The 21,099-nt window shown below is 37.1% G+C and overlaps 1 protein-coding gene across 9 annotated transcripts in view; it reads left to right on the top strand.

Moving 5' to 3' along the window:
- The window catches only part of ZBTB43 (zinc finger and BTB domain containing 43), a 36,428-nt gene that overhangs the window by 9,679 nt on the left and 5,650 nt on the right, over positions 1 to 21,099 (top strand). For 4 of the 9 annotated variants that reach the window (XM_073224441.1, XM_073224429.1, XM_073224412.1 and 1 more), the window contains one exon: positions 5,220 to 5,339. The exons of 4 other annotated variants lie outside the window; for them this stretch is intronic. The gene's annotated coding sequence lies outside the window, so the exon portion shown is untranslated. Of the gene's footprint in view, positions 1 to 5,219; positions 5,340 to 17,459; positions 20,308 to 21,099 lie in introns of those variants that run through there. One more of the 9 variants, XM_037008147.2, reaches the window with a different exon arrangement.

Genomic DNA, 21,099 nt, shown 5'->3' with positions numbered 1-21,099 from the left:
TTGTTTCTATATATTCCTTGATCTCTATTTTGATTTGTTTGTTGATCCATTGATTATTTAGAAGCATGTTGTTAAGCCTCCATGTGTTTGTGAGCCTTTTTGTTTTCTTTGTAGAATTTATTTCTAGTTTTATACCTTTGTGGTCTGAAAAATTGGTTGGTAGAATTTCAGTATTTTGGAATTTACTGAGGCTCTTTTTGTGGGCTAGTATGTGGTCTATTCTGGAGTATGTTCCATGTGCACTTGAGAAGAATGTATATCCTGTTGCTTTTGGATGTAGAGTTCTATAGATGTCTATTAGGTCCATCTGTTCTAGTGTGTTGTTCAGTGCCTCTGTGTCTTTACTTATTTTCTGCCCGGTGGATCTATCCTTTGGGGTGAGTGGTGTGTTGAAGTCTCCTAAAATGAATGCATTGCAGTCTATTTCCCCCTCTAGTTCTGTTAGTAGTTGTTTCACATATGCTGGTGCTCCTGTGTTGGGTGCATATATATTTAGAATGGTTATATCCTCTTGTTGGACTGGGCCCTTTATCATTATGTAGTGTCCTTCTTTATCTCTTGTTACTTTCTTTGTTTTGAAGTCTATTTTGTCTGATATTAGTACTGCAACCCCTGCTTTCTTCTTGCTGTTGTTTGCCTGAAATATGTTTTTCCATCCCTTGACTTTTAGTCTGTGCTTGTCTTTGGGTTTGAGGTGAGTTTCTTGTAAGCAGCATATAGATGGGTCTTGCTTTTTTATCCATTCTATTACTCTGTGTCTTTTGATTGGTGCATTAAGTCCATTTACATTTAGGGTGACTATTGAGAGATATGTACTTATTGCCATTGCAGGCTTTAAATTCATGGTTATCAAAGGTTCAAGGTTAGCCTCTTTAGTATCTTACTGCCTAACATAGCTCGCTTATTGAGCTGTGATATACTGGAGATTCTTTTCTTCTCTCCCTTCTTATTCCTCCTCCTCCTTTCTTCATATGTTGGGTGTTTTGTTCTGTGCTCTTTCTAGGAGTGCTCCCATCTAGAGCAGTCCCTGTAGGATGCCCTGTAGAGGTGGTTTGTGGGAAGCAAGTTCTCTTAGCTTTTGCTTGTCTGGGAATTGTTTAATCCCGCCATCATATTTAAATGATAGTCGTGCTGGATACAGTATCCTTGGTTCAAGGCCCTTCTGTTTCACTGTATTAAATATATCATGCCATTCTCTTCTGGCCTGTGGGGTTTCTGTTGAGAAGTCTGATGATAGCCTGATGGTTTTCCTTTATAGGTGACCTTTTTCTCTCTAGCTGCCTTTAAAACTCTTTCCTTGTCCTTGATCCTTGCCATTTTAATGATTATGTGTCTTGGTGGTGTCCTCCTTGGATCCTTTCTGTTGGGGGTTCTGTGTATTTCCGTGGTCTGTTCGATTATTTCCTCCCCCAGTTTGGGGAAATTTTCAGCAATTATTTCTTTAAAGGCACTTTCTATCCCTTTTCCTCTCTCTTCTTCTTCTGGTACCCCTATAATACGGATATTGTTCCTTTTGGATTGGTCACATAGTTCTCTTAGTATTGTTTCTTTCCTGGAGATCCTTTTATCTCTCTCTATGTCATCTTCTATACGTTCCTGTTCTCTAGTTTCTATTCCTTCAATGGCCTCTTGCATCTTATCCATTCTGCTTATAAATCCTTCCAGGGTTTGTTTCACTTCTGTGATCTCCTTCCTGACATCTGTGATCTCTCTCCGGACTTCATCCCATTGCTCTTGAATTTTTCTCTGCATCTCCGTCAGCATGTTCATGATTTTTATTTTGAATTCTTTTTCAGGAAGACTGGTTAGGTCTGTCTCCTTCTCAGGTGTTGACTCTGTGATCTTTGTCTGCCTGTAGTTTTGCCTTTTCATGGTGATAGAGACAGTTTGCAGAGCTGGTACGAGTGACGGCTGGAAGAGCTTTCCTTCTTGTTGGTTTGTGGCCTTCCTCTCCCCCTTTGCGAGGTGCTGGGTTCTTGCAGGTGTGGATGTGGTCTGGATGTTGTCCTGTGTCCTCTGGTCTCTATTCTAGGAAGAGTTGTCTTTGTTATATATTCATAGATATATGTGGTTTTGGGAGGAGATTTCTGCTGCTCTACTCACGCTGCCATCTTGGCTCCGCCAACAGTCCTACTCTTTTAAGTACTTTTCAATTCAGTTGCATCCATGCTTTTTCCAGTGTCACGCATTGTGCCATCATTGTCTCAGTGACAATTATCAACATTGCCACCTGGCCATCACATCCTGATTTCAGAAATTTAAAAATGAAAAAAATGCCTCGTGTCTCTTAAAAAGCAATTGAATATGCTCAATACCATTTAAATGAGCTTTTCCTTTTTACCTTATTCTCAATTCGAATAGTAAGATTTTTGTCTTCTTTGTAACATCATGAGAAAAGAACTTTTGTTGGTATGTAAAGCTTTCATGAAATGAATGCTGTTTCTGCTTTCTGCTTGTGTGATTTGAGCTTCTTATCATGAATTGTAATGAATGTGAAGGTGCAGTTAAAAACATTTCCTTGGCTTTATTGTAATGTAATGGTAGGATGACATAAATGGGGAGTTAGTGGCTAGAACAATACCTTCTCTTTTGAATCTCAGAGTTTACCGCAATAGAACGATTGCCCTGAGGTTTTAAGTAAAACATTTAGCTGTGGCCTAAAATTAAAGGGAAACTGGAATCAGAATTCATAAAGTAGGTGGTGTGTTTTTTTGTTTTTTATTTATTTATTTTTATTTTGGTATCATTAATACACACTTACATGAGCAACATTGTGTTTACTAGATTCCCCCCCATTGTCGAGTTCCCCCCACATACCCCATTACAGTCACTGTCTGTCAGCGTAGTAAGATGCTATAGAATCACTACTTGTCTTCTCTGTGCTATACTACCTTCCCCATGCCCCCACCCCCCACATTATGTGTGCTTATTGTAATGCCCCTTATTCCCCTTCTCCCTCCCTTCCCACCCATCCTCCCCAGTCCCTTTCCTTTTGGTAACTGTTAGTCCATTCTTGGGTTTATGAGTCTGCTGCTGTTTTGTTCTTCAGTTTTTGCTTTGTTCTTACACTCCACAGACGAGTAAAATCATTTGGTACTTGTCTTTCTCTGCCTGGCTTATTTCACTGAACATAATACCCTTTATCTCCATCCATGGTGTTGCAAATGGTAGGATTTGTTTTCTACTTATAGCTGAATAATATTCCATTGTATATGTGTACACATCTTCTTTATCCATTCATCTACTGATGGATACTTAGGTTGCTTCCATTTCTTGGCTATTGTAAACAGTGCTGTGATAAACATAGGGGTGCATATGTCTTTTTAAAACTGGGCTCCTGCATTCTTAGGGTAAATTCCTGGGAATGGAATTCTTGGGTCAAATGATATTTCTATTATTAGTTTTTTGAAGAACCTCATACTGCTTTCCACAATGGTTGAACTAATTTACATTCCCACCAGCAGTGTAGGAGGGTTCCCCTTTCTCCACATCCTCGCCAACATTTGTTGTTGTTTGTCTTTTGGATGGTGGCCATCCTTACTGGTGTGAGGTGATATCTCATTGTGGTTTTAATTTGCATTTCTCTGATGATTAGTGATGTGGAGCATCTTTTCATGTACCCATTGGCCATCTGAATTTCTTCTTTGGAGAAGTGTCTGTTCAACTCCTCTGCCCATTTTTTAATTGGATTATTTGCTTTTTGTTTGTTGAGGTGAGTGAGCTCTTTGTATATTTTGGATGTCAACCCCTTAGCGAATATGTCATTTATGAATACATTCTCCCATACTATAGGATGCCTTTTTGTTCTACTGATGGTGTCCTTTGCTGTACAGAAGCTTTTTAGTTTGATATAGCCCCACTTGTTCATTTTTGCTTTTGTTTCCCTTGTCCATGGAGGTATGTTCTGAAGAAGTTGTTCATATTTATATTCAAGAGAGTTTTTACCCCCTATGTTTTCTTCTAAGAATTTTATGGTTTCATGACTTAGATTCAGGTCTTTGATTCATTTCAAGTTTACTTTTGTGTATGGAGTTAGACAGTAATCCAGTTTCATTCTCTTACCTGTAGCTGTCCAGTTTTGCCAACACCAGTTGTTGAAGAGGCTGTCAGTTCCCCATTGTATATCCATGGCTCCTTTATCATATATTAATTCATCATATATGCTTGGTTTAATATCTGGACTCTCTATTCTGTTCCACTGGTCTATGGGTCTGTTCTTGTGTCAGTACCAAATTGTCTTGATTACTGTGGCTTTGTAATAGAGCTTGAAGTTGGGAAGTGAGATCCCCCCTACTTTATTCTTACTTCTCAGGATTGCTTTGGCTATTTGGGGTCTTTTGTGGTTCCATATGAATTTTAGAACTATTTGTTCCAGTTTGTTGAAGAATGCTGTTGGTATTTTTAATAGGAATTGCATTGAATCTGTAGATTGCTTTAGGCAGGATGGCCATTTTGACAAAATTAATTCTTCCTACTCAAGAGCATGGGATGAATTTCCATTTATTAGTTTCTCTTTAATTTTTCTTAGGAGTATCTTGTATTTTTCAGGGTATATAGGTCTTTCACTTCCTTGGTAAGGTTTATTCCTAGGTATTTTATTCTTTTGATGCAGTTGTGAATGGAATTGTTTTCCTGATTTCTCTTTCTGTGAGTTCATCGTTATTGTATAGGAATGCAACAGATTTTTGTGTATTAATTTTGTATCTTGATGTGTTTTTTTTAATCATAAAATAGGTTTTACTAAGGTCTTTGGCTACAAGTGTTCCAATTATGGGAAAGTGTTCCAAATAGAAGAAAATATAGAGGTGGTGGACAGCGGTATGTCTGGAGACCCAAAACACTTTTCCAAAAGATATTTTAGTTATTAGATACACTGTGTATTAAAATTACGTAGACATTGACCAGCGTTGGTTTCCTATTTTTTTGCAAATCTGCTGTGGTAATGTAAGGTAACATTAAAGGAAAATGAGTGAGGGTAAGATAGGAGCTCTTGGCATTCTTTACAACTTTTCTGTAAAGCTAAGATTCTTCCAGAATTAGAAGTTTACTTAAAAAATACAGAAGCACAAGCTAAGAAGGTGCGGAATAGAATATAACCAAAAAATACAGATCTTGATTAGTTTTCTTTCTGCTGTTACACATGTATTTATTAGCAAACACATGTACATAGTGAATGGCATCAGTGTCTCTTATATATTCAATATGGTTTTCCCTTTCAGAAGTGAGATTTTAATTTGAAGCAAAACTGAGAAATGGGTTCCTCTTGCTCATTCGTTCATACTGCTTTTTGATGGTCATGGCATAATGGACTTTATCCCAGAAATACAACTTTGCATTAGGTAAGCTATGAACTTGGTAAAAGTACAGTTTTTAGAATTATTTACTAAAATGTTTTGATTTTTCTCCAGCAAAAATAATGTATTTCTGTTTCATTGCCCTAGACCAGAGCAGAGGACTTCTCCTATGGAGGAGCTTATTACACATTTTAGGCCAGTCATTGCCAAGAGTTGTACTCTGGAGCATGTAACTTCAGGGAACTTTTTGCTAAGTGACTTTTTTAATTAAGTAAAACATTGGATTTGCAATTAACACTTCAGTTTGAATTCTGACATACCATTTAGATACGTGACTTTGGGCAGGTCTTTTAACCTCCCTGAGCTTCAGTTTACTCATCTTTAAATGAGTGTGACGATTCAGGGGTATTGCAAGATTCCAATTTACATAGTCTACTTAGTGAAGTGTAAAGCATTTGACTAAAGTAAAAAATTTTGGTAGGCATGGGGTTTTGGTATTTTTGTACATTTGAGCCAGTCTGTAGATTTACTAAAATAGTATTTACTGTGTTTAAATGTGTTCTTTACAGTAAGCATGCAAATTACCATGTGCTCTGATTAAGAAATCTCTGCACAACTTGAAAACAAGTAGCTGATGGGTCTGCTTATTATATTACTGTCACCTGTGTTTTAGGATATATAATGGTGTTTAAATTGTATATAAAACTTTATAGTTCTCAGCTGATAATAACTATAGGCTACTATTAAACTCATCAGAGTTGGAAGGGATCTTGGAGGTAGGTCACCTGGTTCAGTGATTCAATATTTGCCTTTCATCCTCTGCTTTTAAAAAAAGCCAGATAGTCCCTATGAACTATGGAGGGAAGGTGCTGGGATTGGTGTGTGTGTTTCAGAACTGTTACTATTAGATTTTTTTTTTTTTTAACTGTGTGCTAGGTGTCATTTAAAATTGCTAATGCTTAAATCTATGGGTGGTAAATAATTTGCCCTGCAGTTTAGGAAGCATTATGTATTACAGATTATTTTAGTTGTTTATTTGTGAAAATAGTATTCACCTTTATCTTCTGTATTGTCTCAACTCTCAGACTATAATGGGTTTGAGCCAAGTGTTTTGAATTAAAATCTCAACTTCACCACTAACTAGTTACATGACCTCAGGCAAGTCGCTTAGCCCTTCTTTGTGTATTTCTTATTCTTTACAATCGGAATAATATCTAGTGGTTGTTAGGTTATTGAAATGAGTTATAATACATAAAGTGATTTGCACAGACTCTGATAAATAATGCATGCATTTAATATAGATGATAATCTTATTCCTACTTACGGCATTTTCCTAGTTACCAGTCGGGAAACTTCGAGTTGGTATTGGTAACAAGTGTATCTTGCCTTACTCTTTTTTTTTAAAACAGCTTTATTGAGACATAATTCACATGCAATTAAGAGTTGTTTTAGTATATTCAATAGTTTCTATGTCTATCACCACGATCTAATTTTAGAATTTTCATGCTCCCTTTCAAAAAAACCAATTAGCAGTCATTCTCCATTTCCTCCTCTTGTGGTTCCTGGCAGCCACTGATTTACTTTTTGTCTGGATTTCCCTATTCTGGACATTTCCTATCTATGGAATCATGCAAGATGTAGCCTTTTTTGTTTAACTTCTTTGATTTTTGGCATGACGTTTTCAAGGTTCAGCCATGTTATCGCATCTATCAGTACTTCATTTTCTTTTAATGCCAAAAGAATGGCATTAATACATAGTACATAATAAAATGGAATAATACTCCACTGTCAGGATATACAACCTGTTTATCCAGTCATCAGTTGAGGACATTTGGGTGGTTTCCACTTTTTTAAGCTATTAGGAATAGTGCTGTTAAGGACATTGATGTATAAGTTTTTTGTCACTATCATGTTTTCATTTTTCTTGGGTAAAATACACCTATGAGTAGAATTGTTGGGTTACATGGTAACTCTGTTTAACTCTTTTGAGGAGCTGCCAAACTGGTTTCCGAAGTGGCTGCACCATTTTACATACCTACCAGCAATGTGTAAGGGTTACACACCCACCAGCAATGCATGGCCCTTCCATATCATTATCAATACTTGTTATTTTCTGTCTTGTTTATCATAGCCATCCAAGTGGATAGGAAGTGATATCTCATTGTAGTTTCAGTTTGCATTTCTCTAATGAATAATGATACTGAGCATTTTTTGTGTGTTCATTTGTGTATCATTAAAAAAATGTCTTAAAATCCTTTGCCCGTTTTTCAATTGGGTTGTCTTTTCATTGGGTTGAATTTTAAGAGTAATTCTTCATATATTCTGGATGCAAGTCACTTATCACTTATGTGATTTGCATATATTTTCTCCTATGTTTTAAGATTATCTTTTCAGTTTATTAATGATATTTTTGTATTTTGCACTCCTCTTGCACCTCCCTGTTTTCTAATTCACTCAACCCCATCAGTTCTACCTCCGTTTTCCATAATCATTGTTAACTTTCATTGCCTCAAACGTAGACTATATTTGCTGAAATGTTATAATTAGCCTCTGCTTCAGGCTGGCTCTTGCTTTATATGTATCAACCGATTAACCTTCCTGAACAATATTCCTTATTGCACAGCAAGCAGGTCACTTAGAAGGTCTCAGCACTGCCCCCAGCGCCCACATGTAAAGCTCAAATTCAGCCTTCAGCAGGGTATTCCTTATATCCTTTCCAGGTTTGTCTCCACCACTCCCTGTCACTTGTAGAAGGAAACGGAGGCACCAATTATTGTATCACCAGAGGTGGTCTCTAGTGGAACAGAGCTGAGAGCTCGTGAGATGGCTTTCCAGGGTAATTATACCGTCATCTAGGATCTTGCCTTCATTTGATGGGACCAATAACTTGATTTTTTCAGTGTCACACTCACAATGCTCACAATCCACAAGAGATGGAACAGACCAGAATGCCATTTACAACTTTTCTTTCTCTTAGGTGAGATAGGCATATAGTTTTTTCTGTTTCCCCATTTTGATGTGAGGTTTTTATAGCAAAATAATTAGCAAGTTTTCTCCCACCCTTATTCCTTTGCCCCGCCACCCCCACCACCCTTCCCTCTTTGAAACAGTTTTTATAGCATAGGAATTAATTTTACAGAATTTTCCCATAGAATATTCTGGCCCTAGTGTGCTTTTAGAAACCATTTGGATGTGTTTGGTAATTTCTCCAGTTACTCATCTGTTTGGATTTTTTCTCAAGTCAATCCAATATTTATATTTTTCTTTGAAACTTTTTAGCAGTGAAATTAAAAAATTTATTGTAGAATTGGCTTCTATTTTTAAAAGAATCTATAATGTGATTATATTCCTTTTCTTACCCTGATTTTGTGCATTTGACATTGCAGTTTCAGTTTTCTTCACTGTTTTAGAATTCAGTTTGTTGAATTACTGAGTGGGTATTTTTAAATTTATACTTTTAATATTTCTAGATTTGTTATATTGTGTAAACATATATAATCAGATGTTCTCTGTATATGTATTTCTGCTTTGGGGAATTTATTGATGCTTCCTCTGTTCACTTATATTGATGCTTCCTGTGTACGTGTCCTATGGAAACTGAAAAAGCAGCTGTTATTTATAGGAAACAGAGGTTGTATGTTTCAGTTAAATTAGCATTATCAGTGATACCAGTCAAACTGCTAGATCCTAGTTATTCTTTGCATACGTGATTTATTAAGAACTAAAAGAGGGATATTTATATTTCTCAATACAATTGTTTTTGTCACTGTTTTTTGAAGACCATGCTACTTACACATAGAAGTTCACAAAGTGACCCACTGATGTCGTGAATTAGAGAACTGATCAATTAACAATAAGCTTTCATCCCATTTGATGCATTGAATTTTACTTTGATATTAGTATTGTTGCCTGCCTTACTTTCGTTTTCCTTTTTTTTTTTTAACTTTTCACCTTTCTAGTGATGAATTCTATCAGCTTTTCTGTCTGAAAAAAAATATTTTACCTTCATTTTGAAAGATACTCAGTTTGGATATAGAATTCTAGGTTCATAGATATTTTATTTTTTCTCTCTCTCAGTATTTTAAAGATGTCTGCTGTCTCCTGGCTGTCATTCCTGCTGTCAAGAGGTTTGCCACCGTATCTTTGGTCCTTTGTACACAATTGGTCTTTTTTCTCTGCTACTTTTTATTATTATTATTATTAAAGTGTCACTGATAAATGATCTTATGAAGGTTTTACATAAACAACATTGTGGTTTCAACATTCACTCATATTATCAAGTCCTCAGCCCCCTATTGCAGTCACTGTCTGTCAGTGTAATAAGATGCTATATTCTCTGCTGCTTTTAAGATTTTCGCTTTAGCACTGGTTTTAAATGATTTTATTTTGATATGCCTTGGTGTACTTTTCTTCAGGCTTCTTGTGGTTGGGGTGTGTGAGTTTCTTAGATCTGTGGGTTTATTGTTTTCATCAAATTTGGAGAGGTTCTTGTTATTTCTTCAAACAAATTTTGGCCTCTATACCCACCCTGTCTGTCCCCTATTCCAGGGACTCTAGTGAGGCACCTTGAATTTGCCACCACAGCTCAATGATACTCTGTTCCCCTGTACCTCTTTTTGTGTCCTTTTTTCTCTCTTTTATTTTAGGTTTTCTATTGCTGTGTTTTCAATTTCACTAATCTTTTCTTTTACAGTTTAGTTCTGTTGTTATTCCCATCCCATTTTTGTTTTTATTCTGTATGAGTTTGATTTGGGTCTTTTTTATAGCTTCCTTGTCTACCTCATCTGCTTAATTTTCCTCTATGTTCTTGAACATACAGAATACAGAATTTTCCACCTATTGTATAAATCTCATATCTGGATCTGTTTCCATTAATGGACTTTTTTTTCCTCTCTCTTTATTATGGGTTTTATTTTTCTGCTTTTTTGCATGCCTATTTTGTATTGGATACCAGGGATGAGTTTTACCTTGTTGGGTTCTGGATATTTTTGTGTTACGTAAATATTCTCAAGCTTTGTTCTGGAACAGTTAAGTTACTTGGAAATAGTTTGATTGTTTTGCAGCTTGTGTTTAAGCTGTTTAATAGGGCCAGAACTTTATTTTGTCTGAAATTAATTTGTCCCTACTACTGAGACAAGATTCTTCTGAATACTCAAAAGTTTTCAGTTAAGGGAAGTTCTCTTCTATTAAATATTTTATGTGATTATTCCTTGTGCTCCATTCATTTTGTTCTTTCTCTCAAGGACACTTATTAGCCAGATGATGTTGGATCTCTATTCTCTGATCTCCTGCTCTATCATCTTCTGTCTTGATGTTTTCATATTTTTATCTTCCTCCTGCATTCTGATAGCAGTTTCCCAAAGTGCCTTACACATGATTGACTCCCATTTTCCACTGCTGTGATTCTGTTATTGCCTGTCGTTATTCTTATTACTTGTTTCTATTACTAGTTTCTTTAAGTCAGTCAGCTTTTTTGTTTACGTAAGTTTGTGGAAACATCAGTTATAAAATGCTATCTAAAACTTTACTCTTTGTTTATTCCTTGGTATTTTCTTTTTTTATTATTGTAGAATCTATTTACAGACCCCATTTACTTACAGAATAAAACCAACACAGTTTTATTCTGCTTATTCTTTCGAGGGAAATATTCTGCTCAGGTCAGAAATTTCTCACTTTGTAAAAGGTTTTTTTTTTTTTGTCCTCCACCATATACTTGAATCCTGTTAAAATCTTACTCTTAGCTTTTTCACTGGAAGACAGGCTGAACCATACTGACACCAGGTGTCAATTTAAGTGGAGTGGTTGGAGCTTGGAGGCTGGGTGTTAGGCATTCTCAGGAGAGCTTGAGCTCTATGTACTTTCTTCTGTGTTGGCGAAAATGTGATACCTAAGTTCTACATTAGTCTTTTTGACCCAGCTGGCAAATATGGGCTATGCCTTTACCTCCTTCTTGGAGCTATTACTGAGTCCCTGTTGAGTTAATGCATGACCTTAGGTCTCCCACTGCAGCCGTCTCTGAATGTTGCCAATCTGCAGGACCTGTCCCATGGTCCACCCTGGCTTTTTAGCTCCAGATCTTACAGATGAACTGATACTAGTGGTCCTCTGTCCAGCTTGCCTGGTATACTAAACCAGGACTGCCTGGTAGAGCAGGTGGAGTCACAGGGGCCATGTCTCCCTTCAGTTTGGCCCCATCTCCACTATGTCCTTAATAGAAATTTGTAGCGTATAGAAAACCCTGGTCCTTGTTTCCAGGACTTAGATCAATTTTTCCATTTCTTAGATTATTTTGGTTATGATGTGATAAATAGGAAGAAGTATATGCTGCCCTCAAGTCTTTCTCCCTCTACTGGTGACACCAAAATTTATAATGATGACAGATTATATGACTATAGGGCATACAGATCCCCTCTTCTGAATTACTCCTAGGTTTGTAATTGTCTGGTGCTTTTCTCAGGCTTTGTCTTGAATAGCAGGGTCGTGTGCTTGTTTTTTTAATATTTTCTACCAGATTATGAATTCAAGATGTGAAATTCCTTGATCATCTTAGAAATCCCCCACAGAATCTTGCATATAGTGTTTTATGTTAGGAGAGTGGGGGGTTAGTGGCTTAATTTTATGAAAGTCTTAAACAATCAAAATAACAACTCTACTATTAATATAAACCACAACTGCTTGTGTGTTTGTAAATATTGGTTATGTAGCAGGAAAACCAGTGGAAGAGTTTCGGGCTAAGGTAAGGGAATATGGGCAAACTCTTTTTATTGTACTTTGCTTTAGTGCACCTCACAGGTAATGCATTTTTTATAAATTGAAGGTTTGTGGCAACCCTCTGTCGATGCAATTTTCCAACAGCACTTCCTCACTTCATATCTCTATATCACATTTTTGTAATTCTTGCAATATTTCAAACTTTTTTCTTATTGTTATTTTTTATGGTGATGTGTGATTAGTCATCTTTGATGCTACTGTTGTTGTGGGGACACCTTGAACAGGTCCCATATAAGGTGGTGTACTTAATAAATATGTTCTGACTGCTCCCTTGACCAGTCATTCCCCCATCTTTCTCCCTCTCCTTGAGCCTCCCTATTCTCTGAGACACAGCAGTACTGAAATTAGGCCAGTTAATGACCCTACAATGGTCTCTTTAAGTGCCCTGAGAAAAAGAGTTATATGTCTCCTACTTTCATTCAAAAACTAGAAATTAATTGATCTTAGGATGGCATGTCAAAAGCTGAGGTAGGCTGAAAGCTAGGGCTCTTGTGCCAGTTAGCCAAATTGTGAATGCAAAGGAAAAAATCTTGAAGGAAATTAAAAGTGCCGCTCAAGTGAACACACAAATGATAAAAAAGCAGAACAGTCTTATTGCTGATATGGAGAAAGTTTTAGTTGGTCTCGATAGGCTAAATTAGCCATAACTCTTTAAGCCAGCAGCTAATCCAGAGCAAGGTCCTAACTCTCTTGAATTCCATGAAGGCTGAGAAAGGTGAGGAAGCTGCAGGAGAAAAGTTCGAAGCTAGCAGAGGTTGGATCATGAGATTCAAGGAAAGAAGCAGTCTCTATAACATAAAAGTGCAAAGTGAAGGAGCAAATCACCTTGCAGATCTGGCTGAGATAATTAGTGAAGTTGGCTACACCAAACAACATATTTTCAGTATAGACAAAACAGTTTACTATTGGAAGAATGGTGCCATCTCAGACTTTCATAGCTAGAGAAGTAAGTTCCTGGCTGCGAAGGACAGGCTACCTCTCATTAGCAGCTAATGCAGCCATCAACACCAAGGCAGATTGAAACCAGTGCTCATTTACCTCTCTGAAAGTCCTAGGGCCCTTAAGATTTATGCTGAATCTATTCTGCCTGTGCCCTATAAATGGAACAACAAAGCCGGGATAACAGCACATCTGTTTACGACATGGTTTGCTGGCAATTTTAAGCCTTCTGTTGAGATCTGCTCTGTACAAAAGATTCCTCTAAAAATATTACTGTTCATTGACAGTGCATCTGGTCACCCTAGAGGTCTGATGGAGATGGACAAGATTAATATTGTTTTAATTCCTGCTACTACAATGTCCATACTGTGTCCCATGGAGTAAGAAGTAATTTGGGCTTTCAAGTCTTGTTTAAGAAATAGTTTTTGTAAGACTATAACTAATAGATAGTGACTTCTCTGATGGATCTGGGAAAAGTAAACTGAAAATTCTAGATACCATTAAGAACATTTGTGATTCATGGGAAGAGGTCAAAATATCAACATGAACTAGAGTTTGGAAGAAGTTGATTCCAACCTGCATGGATGAATTTGGAGGGGTTCAAGATTTCAGTGGAGGAAGTAACTGTGGACGTGATTGAAATAACAAGAGAGCTAGAATTAGAGATGGAATCTGAAGAAGTGACTGAATTGCTACAATCTCACAATAAAACTTGAATAGATGAGAAATTACTTCTAATGGGAAAAAGAAAGTGGTTTTATTTTTAGATGGAAACTACTCCTGGTGAAAAATCTGTGAAGATTGTTGAAATGACCAGAAAGGGATTAGAATATTCGATAAACTTAGTTGTATGGCACTGGCAAGGTTTGAGAGGATCAGCTCCAATTTTTAAAGAAGTTCTTAAAAACTCCTTCAAAGTGAGTAAATGTTATCAAACAGCATCACGTGCTACAAAGAAATCATCATGAAAAGAAGAGTCAAATTGATGGGGCTATGTTTGTTATTAAGAAATTGCCACAGCCACCCCAGCTTTGAGCAACTGCCACCCTGATCAGTCAGCAGCCATCAGTATCAAGGCAAGACCCTCCGCCAGCAAAAAGATTATGACTTGCTGAAAGCACAGATGATGGTTAGCATTTTTTAGCAATAAGGTATCTTTTAATTAAAGTGTGTACATTGCTGTTTTAGACATAATGCTGTTGCACACTTGACAGACTACAGTATAGTGTAAATATGACTTCTATATGCACTGGGGGGCCAAAAAATTTATTTAACTCACATTATTGCAGTGGTCTGGAACCAAACCCACAGTATCTCTGAGGTATTCTTGAGTGTAGAAATGTCACACTCACTCAAAGGACAGAGGTCGGACACTTATTAGAAGGACTAATACCACCTCGACAGTTAAAAATAAACCTACCTGACTTTTTTTTCCAGTTTTTTAAATGTGTGGTAAATATCATTTAGTTTTCCATTTTAACCATTTTCAGGTGTACAGTTTGGTGTCATTAATTATACTTGCAGTGTTGTACAACCAGCACCACTTTGTATTTCCAAATTTTTGTTTATCATTCTGAACAGAAGATCTACCCATTAAGCAGTAACTCCCATTCCTCATTCGCCAAGCCCATAGTAACCTCTGACCTATTTCTGTCTCTATGAATTTGCCTATTCTAGATCTTTCACATAAGTGGAATTATACAGCATTTGCCCTTTTGTGTCTGGCTTGTAGATGTTAATGTTTAGCACAATGGTCTCACTATTCATCAGTGATGTGACGTGTATCAGAACTTCATTTTTGTTTGTGTTCTGTGTATGTCTCAGCTATGATTGCTTTATGATATTCAAGTCCTCTATTTCCTTCTAGATCTTCTTTCTGGTTTTTCTATCCACTTTTGAAAGTGAGATATTGAAGTGTCCAACTGCTGTTGTAGATCCATCTATTTATGTCTTGATTCTGTCCATTGTGTTTCATACATAATGCTTCAATTTTTTTTCTTTTTAGGTGTATACATGTTTATAATTGTTTTATCTTCTTGATAGATTGAGCCTTTTATCAACATAAAATACTGTTTGTTCTTATAACCTTTTTGACTCAAAATATATTTTCTCTGATGATAATGTAAGTTACCCCAGCTGTCTTGGCTACCCTTTGCATGGGATATCTTTTTCTTCATTTTACTTACAACCTCTGTGCCTTTTATCTAAAGTAGGTTTCTTATAGATAACATTTAAATAAGTCATGTTTTTCAATCCATTCTGCCAGTCTCTACCTTTCAATTGGAGAATTTAATCGAAGCAGTTGCTGGTAAGGATTTACTTCTACCATTTCACTGTTTTCTGTGTACTTTGTATCTTTTTTGTTCCTCAGTTCCTCTATGACTGTCTTCTTAAAATATTTATTTGGTATGCCATTTTGATTCCTTTCTCTGCTTTTCATGTGTATTTTGTTATTTTTCTATTAGTTACCTTGAGGTTACAGTTAACATCTATAATAACCAGGTCTGACTAATTCAAACTTAGTTTTAAGTGTATATAAACACTCTTTTCCTGTACATGTTTGTCCATCCCCGTTCATACTGTTACTGTCATAGATGACATCTTAATACTTTGTTTTTCCAGATATGGAATTCTTCATTGACAAACTTTTTTCCTAGCACTTTAAATATATTACACTGCTGCCTTCTGGCCTCCATGACTTCTGCTGAGAAACTAGCTCTTAATCTTAATGAGGGTCTCTTTTTACATGACAGGTCGCTTCTTTTTTTGCTGCCCTAATATTATCCCTTGTCTTTGGCTTTCTACGATTTGATTTAGAATGTGTCTCGTGGATCTCTTTAACTTCATCCTGCTTGGGGTTGAGTTTCTTGGATGTGTAGGATTGTCTTTTATCAAATTTGGGAAGTTTTCAACCACTATTTCTTTCTTTCTCTTTTTTAATTTTTTATTAAGGTATTATTGATATATACTCTTATGAAGGTTTCACATGGAAAAACAATGCGGTTACTACATTTACCCATATTATCCAGGCCCCACCCATACCCCAATGCAGGCACTGTCCATCAGTGTAGTAAGATGCCACAGATTCACTATTTGCCTTCTCTGTGCTACACTGTTCTCCCCGTGACCCCCCACACCATGTGTACTAAACATAATACCCCTCAATCCCCTTCTCCCTCCCTCCCCACTTGCCCTCCCACACCCCTCCCTTTTGGTAACCGCTAGTCCCTTCTTGGAGTCTGAGTCTGTTGCTATTTTGTTCCTTCAGTTTTGCTTCATTGTTGTACTCCACAAATGAGGGAAATCATTTGGCACTTGTCTTTATCCACCTGGCTTATTTCACTGAGCATAATATCCTCCAGCTCCATCCATGTTGTTGCAAATGGTAGGATTTGTTTCTTTCTTATGGCTGAATAATATTCCATTGTGTATATGTACCACCTCTTCTTTATCCATTCATCTACTGTTGGGCACTTAGGTTGCTTCCATATCTTGGCTATTGTAAATAGTGCTGCGATAAACATAGGGGTGCATATGTCTTTTTGAATCTGAGAACTTGTATTCTTTGGGTAAATTCCAAGGAGTGGGATTCACAGGTCAAATGGTATTTCTATTTTTAGTTTTTTGAGGAACCTCCATACTGCTTTCCACAATGGTTGAACTAGCTTACATTCCCACCAGCAGTGTAGGAGGGTTCCCCTTTCTCCGCATCCTCGCCCGCATTTGCTGTTCTTAGTCTTTTTGATGCTGGCCATCCTTACTGGTGTGAGGTGATATCTCATTGTGGTTTTTATTTGCATTTCCCTGATGATTAGTGACGTGAAACATCTTTTCATGTATCTGTTTCAACCACTATTTCTTTTAATAACTTTCTACCCTTCTTCTGAGACTCTAATAGTGTACATGTTGGTACATTTGATGTTGTCTCACAGGCACCTCAGAATGCGTGTTCATTTTCCTTCATTTTTCTACTCAGACTGGTGAATTTCAGTTGTTCTAGCTATGATATTGCTGGGGGTTAGGGGGATGGAGGGGAGCTGCCTGCTTAAATCTGCCATTGAACTCCTCTTGTGAATTTTTTCAGTTCAACTTGTGTTTGTTTCCTAGGTGTGAAACAACGCAGAGTAGATGGTTTAAACAACAGAAATGTATTTTTCAAATTCTAGAAGCTACAAGTCCAAGATTATGGTGTCCGATAGGTGTAGTTTCTTCTGAGGCCCTATTCCTTGGTTTGCAGGTGGCCAGCTTTTCACCATGTCTTCACTTGGTGTACACCCTCATGTATCTCTGTGTGTCCAAGTTTCATCTCTTACTAGAACATCAGTTAGGCTGGATTAAGCCCACCCTAAGCACCCCCATTTGAACTTAATCATCTCTTTAAAGGACTTATGACCAGACAAAAACAGATTCTGGGGCATGGCGGGGGTGGGGGGAGGTGGGGTTAGGGCTTCGCCGTATGAATTGGGGAGTTTTTACAATTTGGCCCATAACATAGTATTTTGCTTTTCAGCTCCAGAATTTCCATTTGGTTCCTTTTTATAATTTCTATCTCTTTATTGATGTTATTCTCTTAATTTCCTTTAGTTCTTTGTCCATAGTTTTCTTGAGCAATTCGAGCACATGCAAGATGTTGAGTTAGCATCTTTGACTAACCACCCCAGTGTCTGGGATTCTCCGGATAGTGTCTGTCTGATTCTCCTTTTCCTGCTAATGTGCCACATTTTCCTTTTCCTTTGTGTACTGGTTGATTGAAAATTAGAACATTTTGAGTATTCTAATGTGGTAACTTTTCTCTTGAAATGAGATTCTTCCTCTTCTAGGGGATTTCTTTTGTTACGTGTTAAGGGCTGCAGTTGTCTGGTGATTTTTCCAAACTGTTTGTAAAGTTTGTATTCCTTGTTGCATGTAGTCACTGAAGTTTCTGCTGCTTTTGTATGTAGTCAGCCCCGTGACCTGACGTTGCCTCAAGTGCTCTTACTGGAGGTTTGTAGGGGAGTGTGTGTGTCCTGTAAAGTCCTAGGATGGATGCTGCTTGGGTAGCCAGTGCAGGAGAAGCCAGACAAAGCTGTAGGAGTCCATCAGATTGGCCAGAATGCATAGCCCCCAACTTTTGGAGGACATGGCAGTTTTAGTCCACTTGGCATCAACTAGCCACTCTAGTAATGTGGGTCACCGTCCCAGCAGAGGCTGTGGCAGGGCTGAGAAATGGGCATGATAGCTGGTTTGTGCACACTGCTCTCTTAGAGAGGTTTTGCCACCTCTCCCATCATCAAGTATTGCCTTAGTTGCTGTAAGTGCCTAATCGGATTCCAGAGTTCCAAAATAGTTGATTCTGATCACTTTAACAGCTAACTGGTTGTTTGGGCAGAGGGACTGACCCCTTGAGTTTCCTAGTCCACCATTTTCTGTAACATCACTTATGACATTTATTTTTGTAGAACTGTTTTTAAAAGTCTTGTTCTCATTTTAAATTCCTCATCAGATATTTACAATCTTCAGAAGATGAGTATTCAATGAGTAGTGTTAGGAAAATAGGCTAGCTATTTGGGAGTAAAAAGGACTGGATCCTAACCTTACTCCTTATGCCAAAATAAACTCATTGTGTATTAGACATTTGAATGCTTTTTTTTTAATGGCATCATGAAAAAACCTGGATAATTCTTTTTACTTTTTAAAAATAATCTTGGAGCTGGATACGTTTCTTTGTCTAACACAAAACCCTGGAGCTATAAAAGCAAAGATTGGGTAATGTACATAAGTTTCAAAGTTAATTTCCTGAATTAAACAAAAAACTAGAAATCAATAAAATGAATTGCCTAATTTATTTGAGCAAAGGGTATGACTGATATGTTCCTGGAAAAACAAATGGCCAGTAACATGAGTAGAGTATCATCAGTCTTATTCATGTTGACCAAGACAAGAATGAATCATGGATTATTCACTTACAAGATTGGCAAAAATTTTTTCCCCTTGTTTGATAATGTCTGGTTTTGGTAAGGGTGTTGGGGGAGTGGACACTCTTACTGTTGGTAGGCTTGTGATTTGGTGCAGCCTTTCTGGAAAGCAATTTGGTAATACGTATATCAGAAAGTCAAAAACCCTTTGACCCATATATTCCAAAGATATGCCAAAATAGCTATGTATAGTTGTCCATTATAGCATTGCTCATAATTTCAAAAACCCAACTGAAATTGGAAAGAGAACTGCTTAAATTAAGTTAGGATAAATTGTATAGCCATTAAACAGACTAAGTTAGCTTTTTTGTGCTAATGTAGTATGTTGGTCCATTTGGCTACTGTAACAAAAAACCATAGACTGGATGGTTTATAAACAAATGACAGAAATTTATTTCCCAGAGTTCTGAAGGCTGGAAAGTCCAAGGCACTGGCAGGTTCTTGTCTGATGAGGGCCTGCTTCCTGGTTCTTAGACAGCCATCTTTTCAGTGTAACCTCACATGGCCAAAGGGGGCAAAGGAATTCTCTGGTGTTTCTTTTTCAAAAGCACTAATACCATTCACAAGGACTCTGCCCTGATGACCTCATCACATCCCAAAGGCCCCACATCCAAATACTGTCACATTGGGGAAATAGGTTTCAACGTGAATTTTTGGGGACACAACATTCTAGAGCATATCAGAAGATCTGCAAGGTACATTAAGTCATAAAAGGTAAATGCAGAATAAAATGTTGGTAATGACCCATTTTAGTAGGAATATTTAAAGGCTAAATATGATTTATTCTAATATATGCAGAGAGAAGTTTCTAGACATAGACCTAAGAGTGTGTTAATGGTGGTTTCCTTTGTGTGGGGGCTAGGAATAAATGGTCGAGAGTTGGCATGTGGTTTTTGGTTTTTGTTGTTGTTTTTCAGCTTTCTTTAATTTTTGTTTGCATGTTATATTGTTCCCTACCCCCTTTTTTTCAAATAGCTAAAAACAAAGTTCTATAGTGATGAGGTCTTGCAGAGGAGCTGTTTACCCAGGTGTAGTTCTCAGAGGCATTACTCTATACATTTATATACTACTAAGCTTCATTTCGAAATTGCAAATACCTAGTTTGTTTCCTGATCTATTTTTTATTTCAAATTATTAATGACTAATCTGTTTTGGTATCTTAGGTGGGGTGATGTGGTAGGAAAATAACATAGGCTTTGGAGTCATAGAAACTTAGATTCAAATCCCAACTTAATAAAAACTAGCTTTTATTTTTACCTTGGGAAAGAAATAGCTGAACTTGAGAATATCAGTCCCTACATTTACAGAGTCATGATCAAGATTAAGTGAAAAAAGGTGTACAGTTCCTGGTATGTAGTAATTATTCAAGAAACATTAGTTTCTTCTCTTGGCATCTTTCTCAAAGATAACTCCAGTCTTTGGTGGTCTGATTATTTTATCTCATACATAGAAAACCTGGAATTTAGCAATGTTTGGATATAGTATTAGAGCCAGATGATATATATAGCACTGATAAATCTGTTGGGTTTTTTAGTTTGTTCTCATTATTAAGGAGTTATGAGGCATGAGCCAGACCTCTAACAGAGTTCATCTTCTTGATTGCTGTTACAAATTATTTCTAATGCCTGACTGGCTTATATTACGTATATACTAAATATAAATAATATTTATATGTAAGTATATGCTAAAATGTGCTTGTATTAACAACCCAGGTAATCCCTTATTCTTTATTATAACTATTTTCAAATTGAGTTCATTCAGTAACAGGGACAATATTTACTATCTTCTTCGGTCTATAACTTTTTAAACAGTTTGGAGACCACTAGACAGAAGGAACACCTTTCTTTGCCATTTCATCTGGTTCACATTATCAGAAGCTCCTGAAGGGCTAAAATTCCGACAGAAACTAGAGAAACATGTTCAGGGCTTCAGCAGGCTCACCCCTGGGGTGCTGAAGGGCCAAAGGCACCATTGTTTGATCGCACCACTCAGGCCTCTTGCCTGCCCCTTATTCCCTTCCTGGATTCTAGCCTAATGGTCCTTCAGTTCCTTGCAGTTGCCGATTCATTGCTGCCTCCAAGCCTTACATATGCCTCTCCTTCCCACAATTCCATCTTCACTTTCTCAATCCCAGTTTAGCA

The sequence above is a fragment of the Manis javanica genome, chromosome 2 (genome assembly GCF_040802235.1).
Source record: "Manis javanica isolate MJ-LG chromosome 2, MJ_LKY, whole genome shotgun sequence".
NCBI lineage: Eukaryota > Metazoa > Chordata > Mammalia > Pholidota > Manidae > Manis > Manis javanica.
The sequence above is the reverse complement of the archived record's forward strand: the minus strand, read 5'-3'. Positions and strand labels throughout refer to the sequence as shown.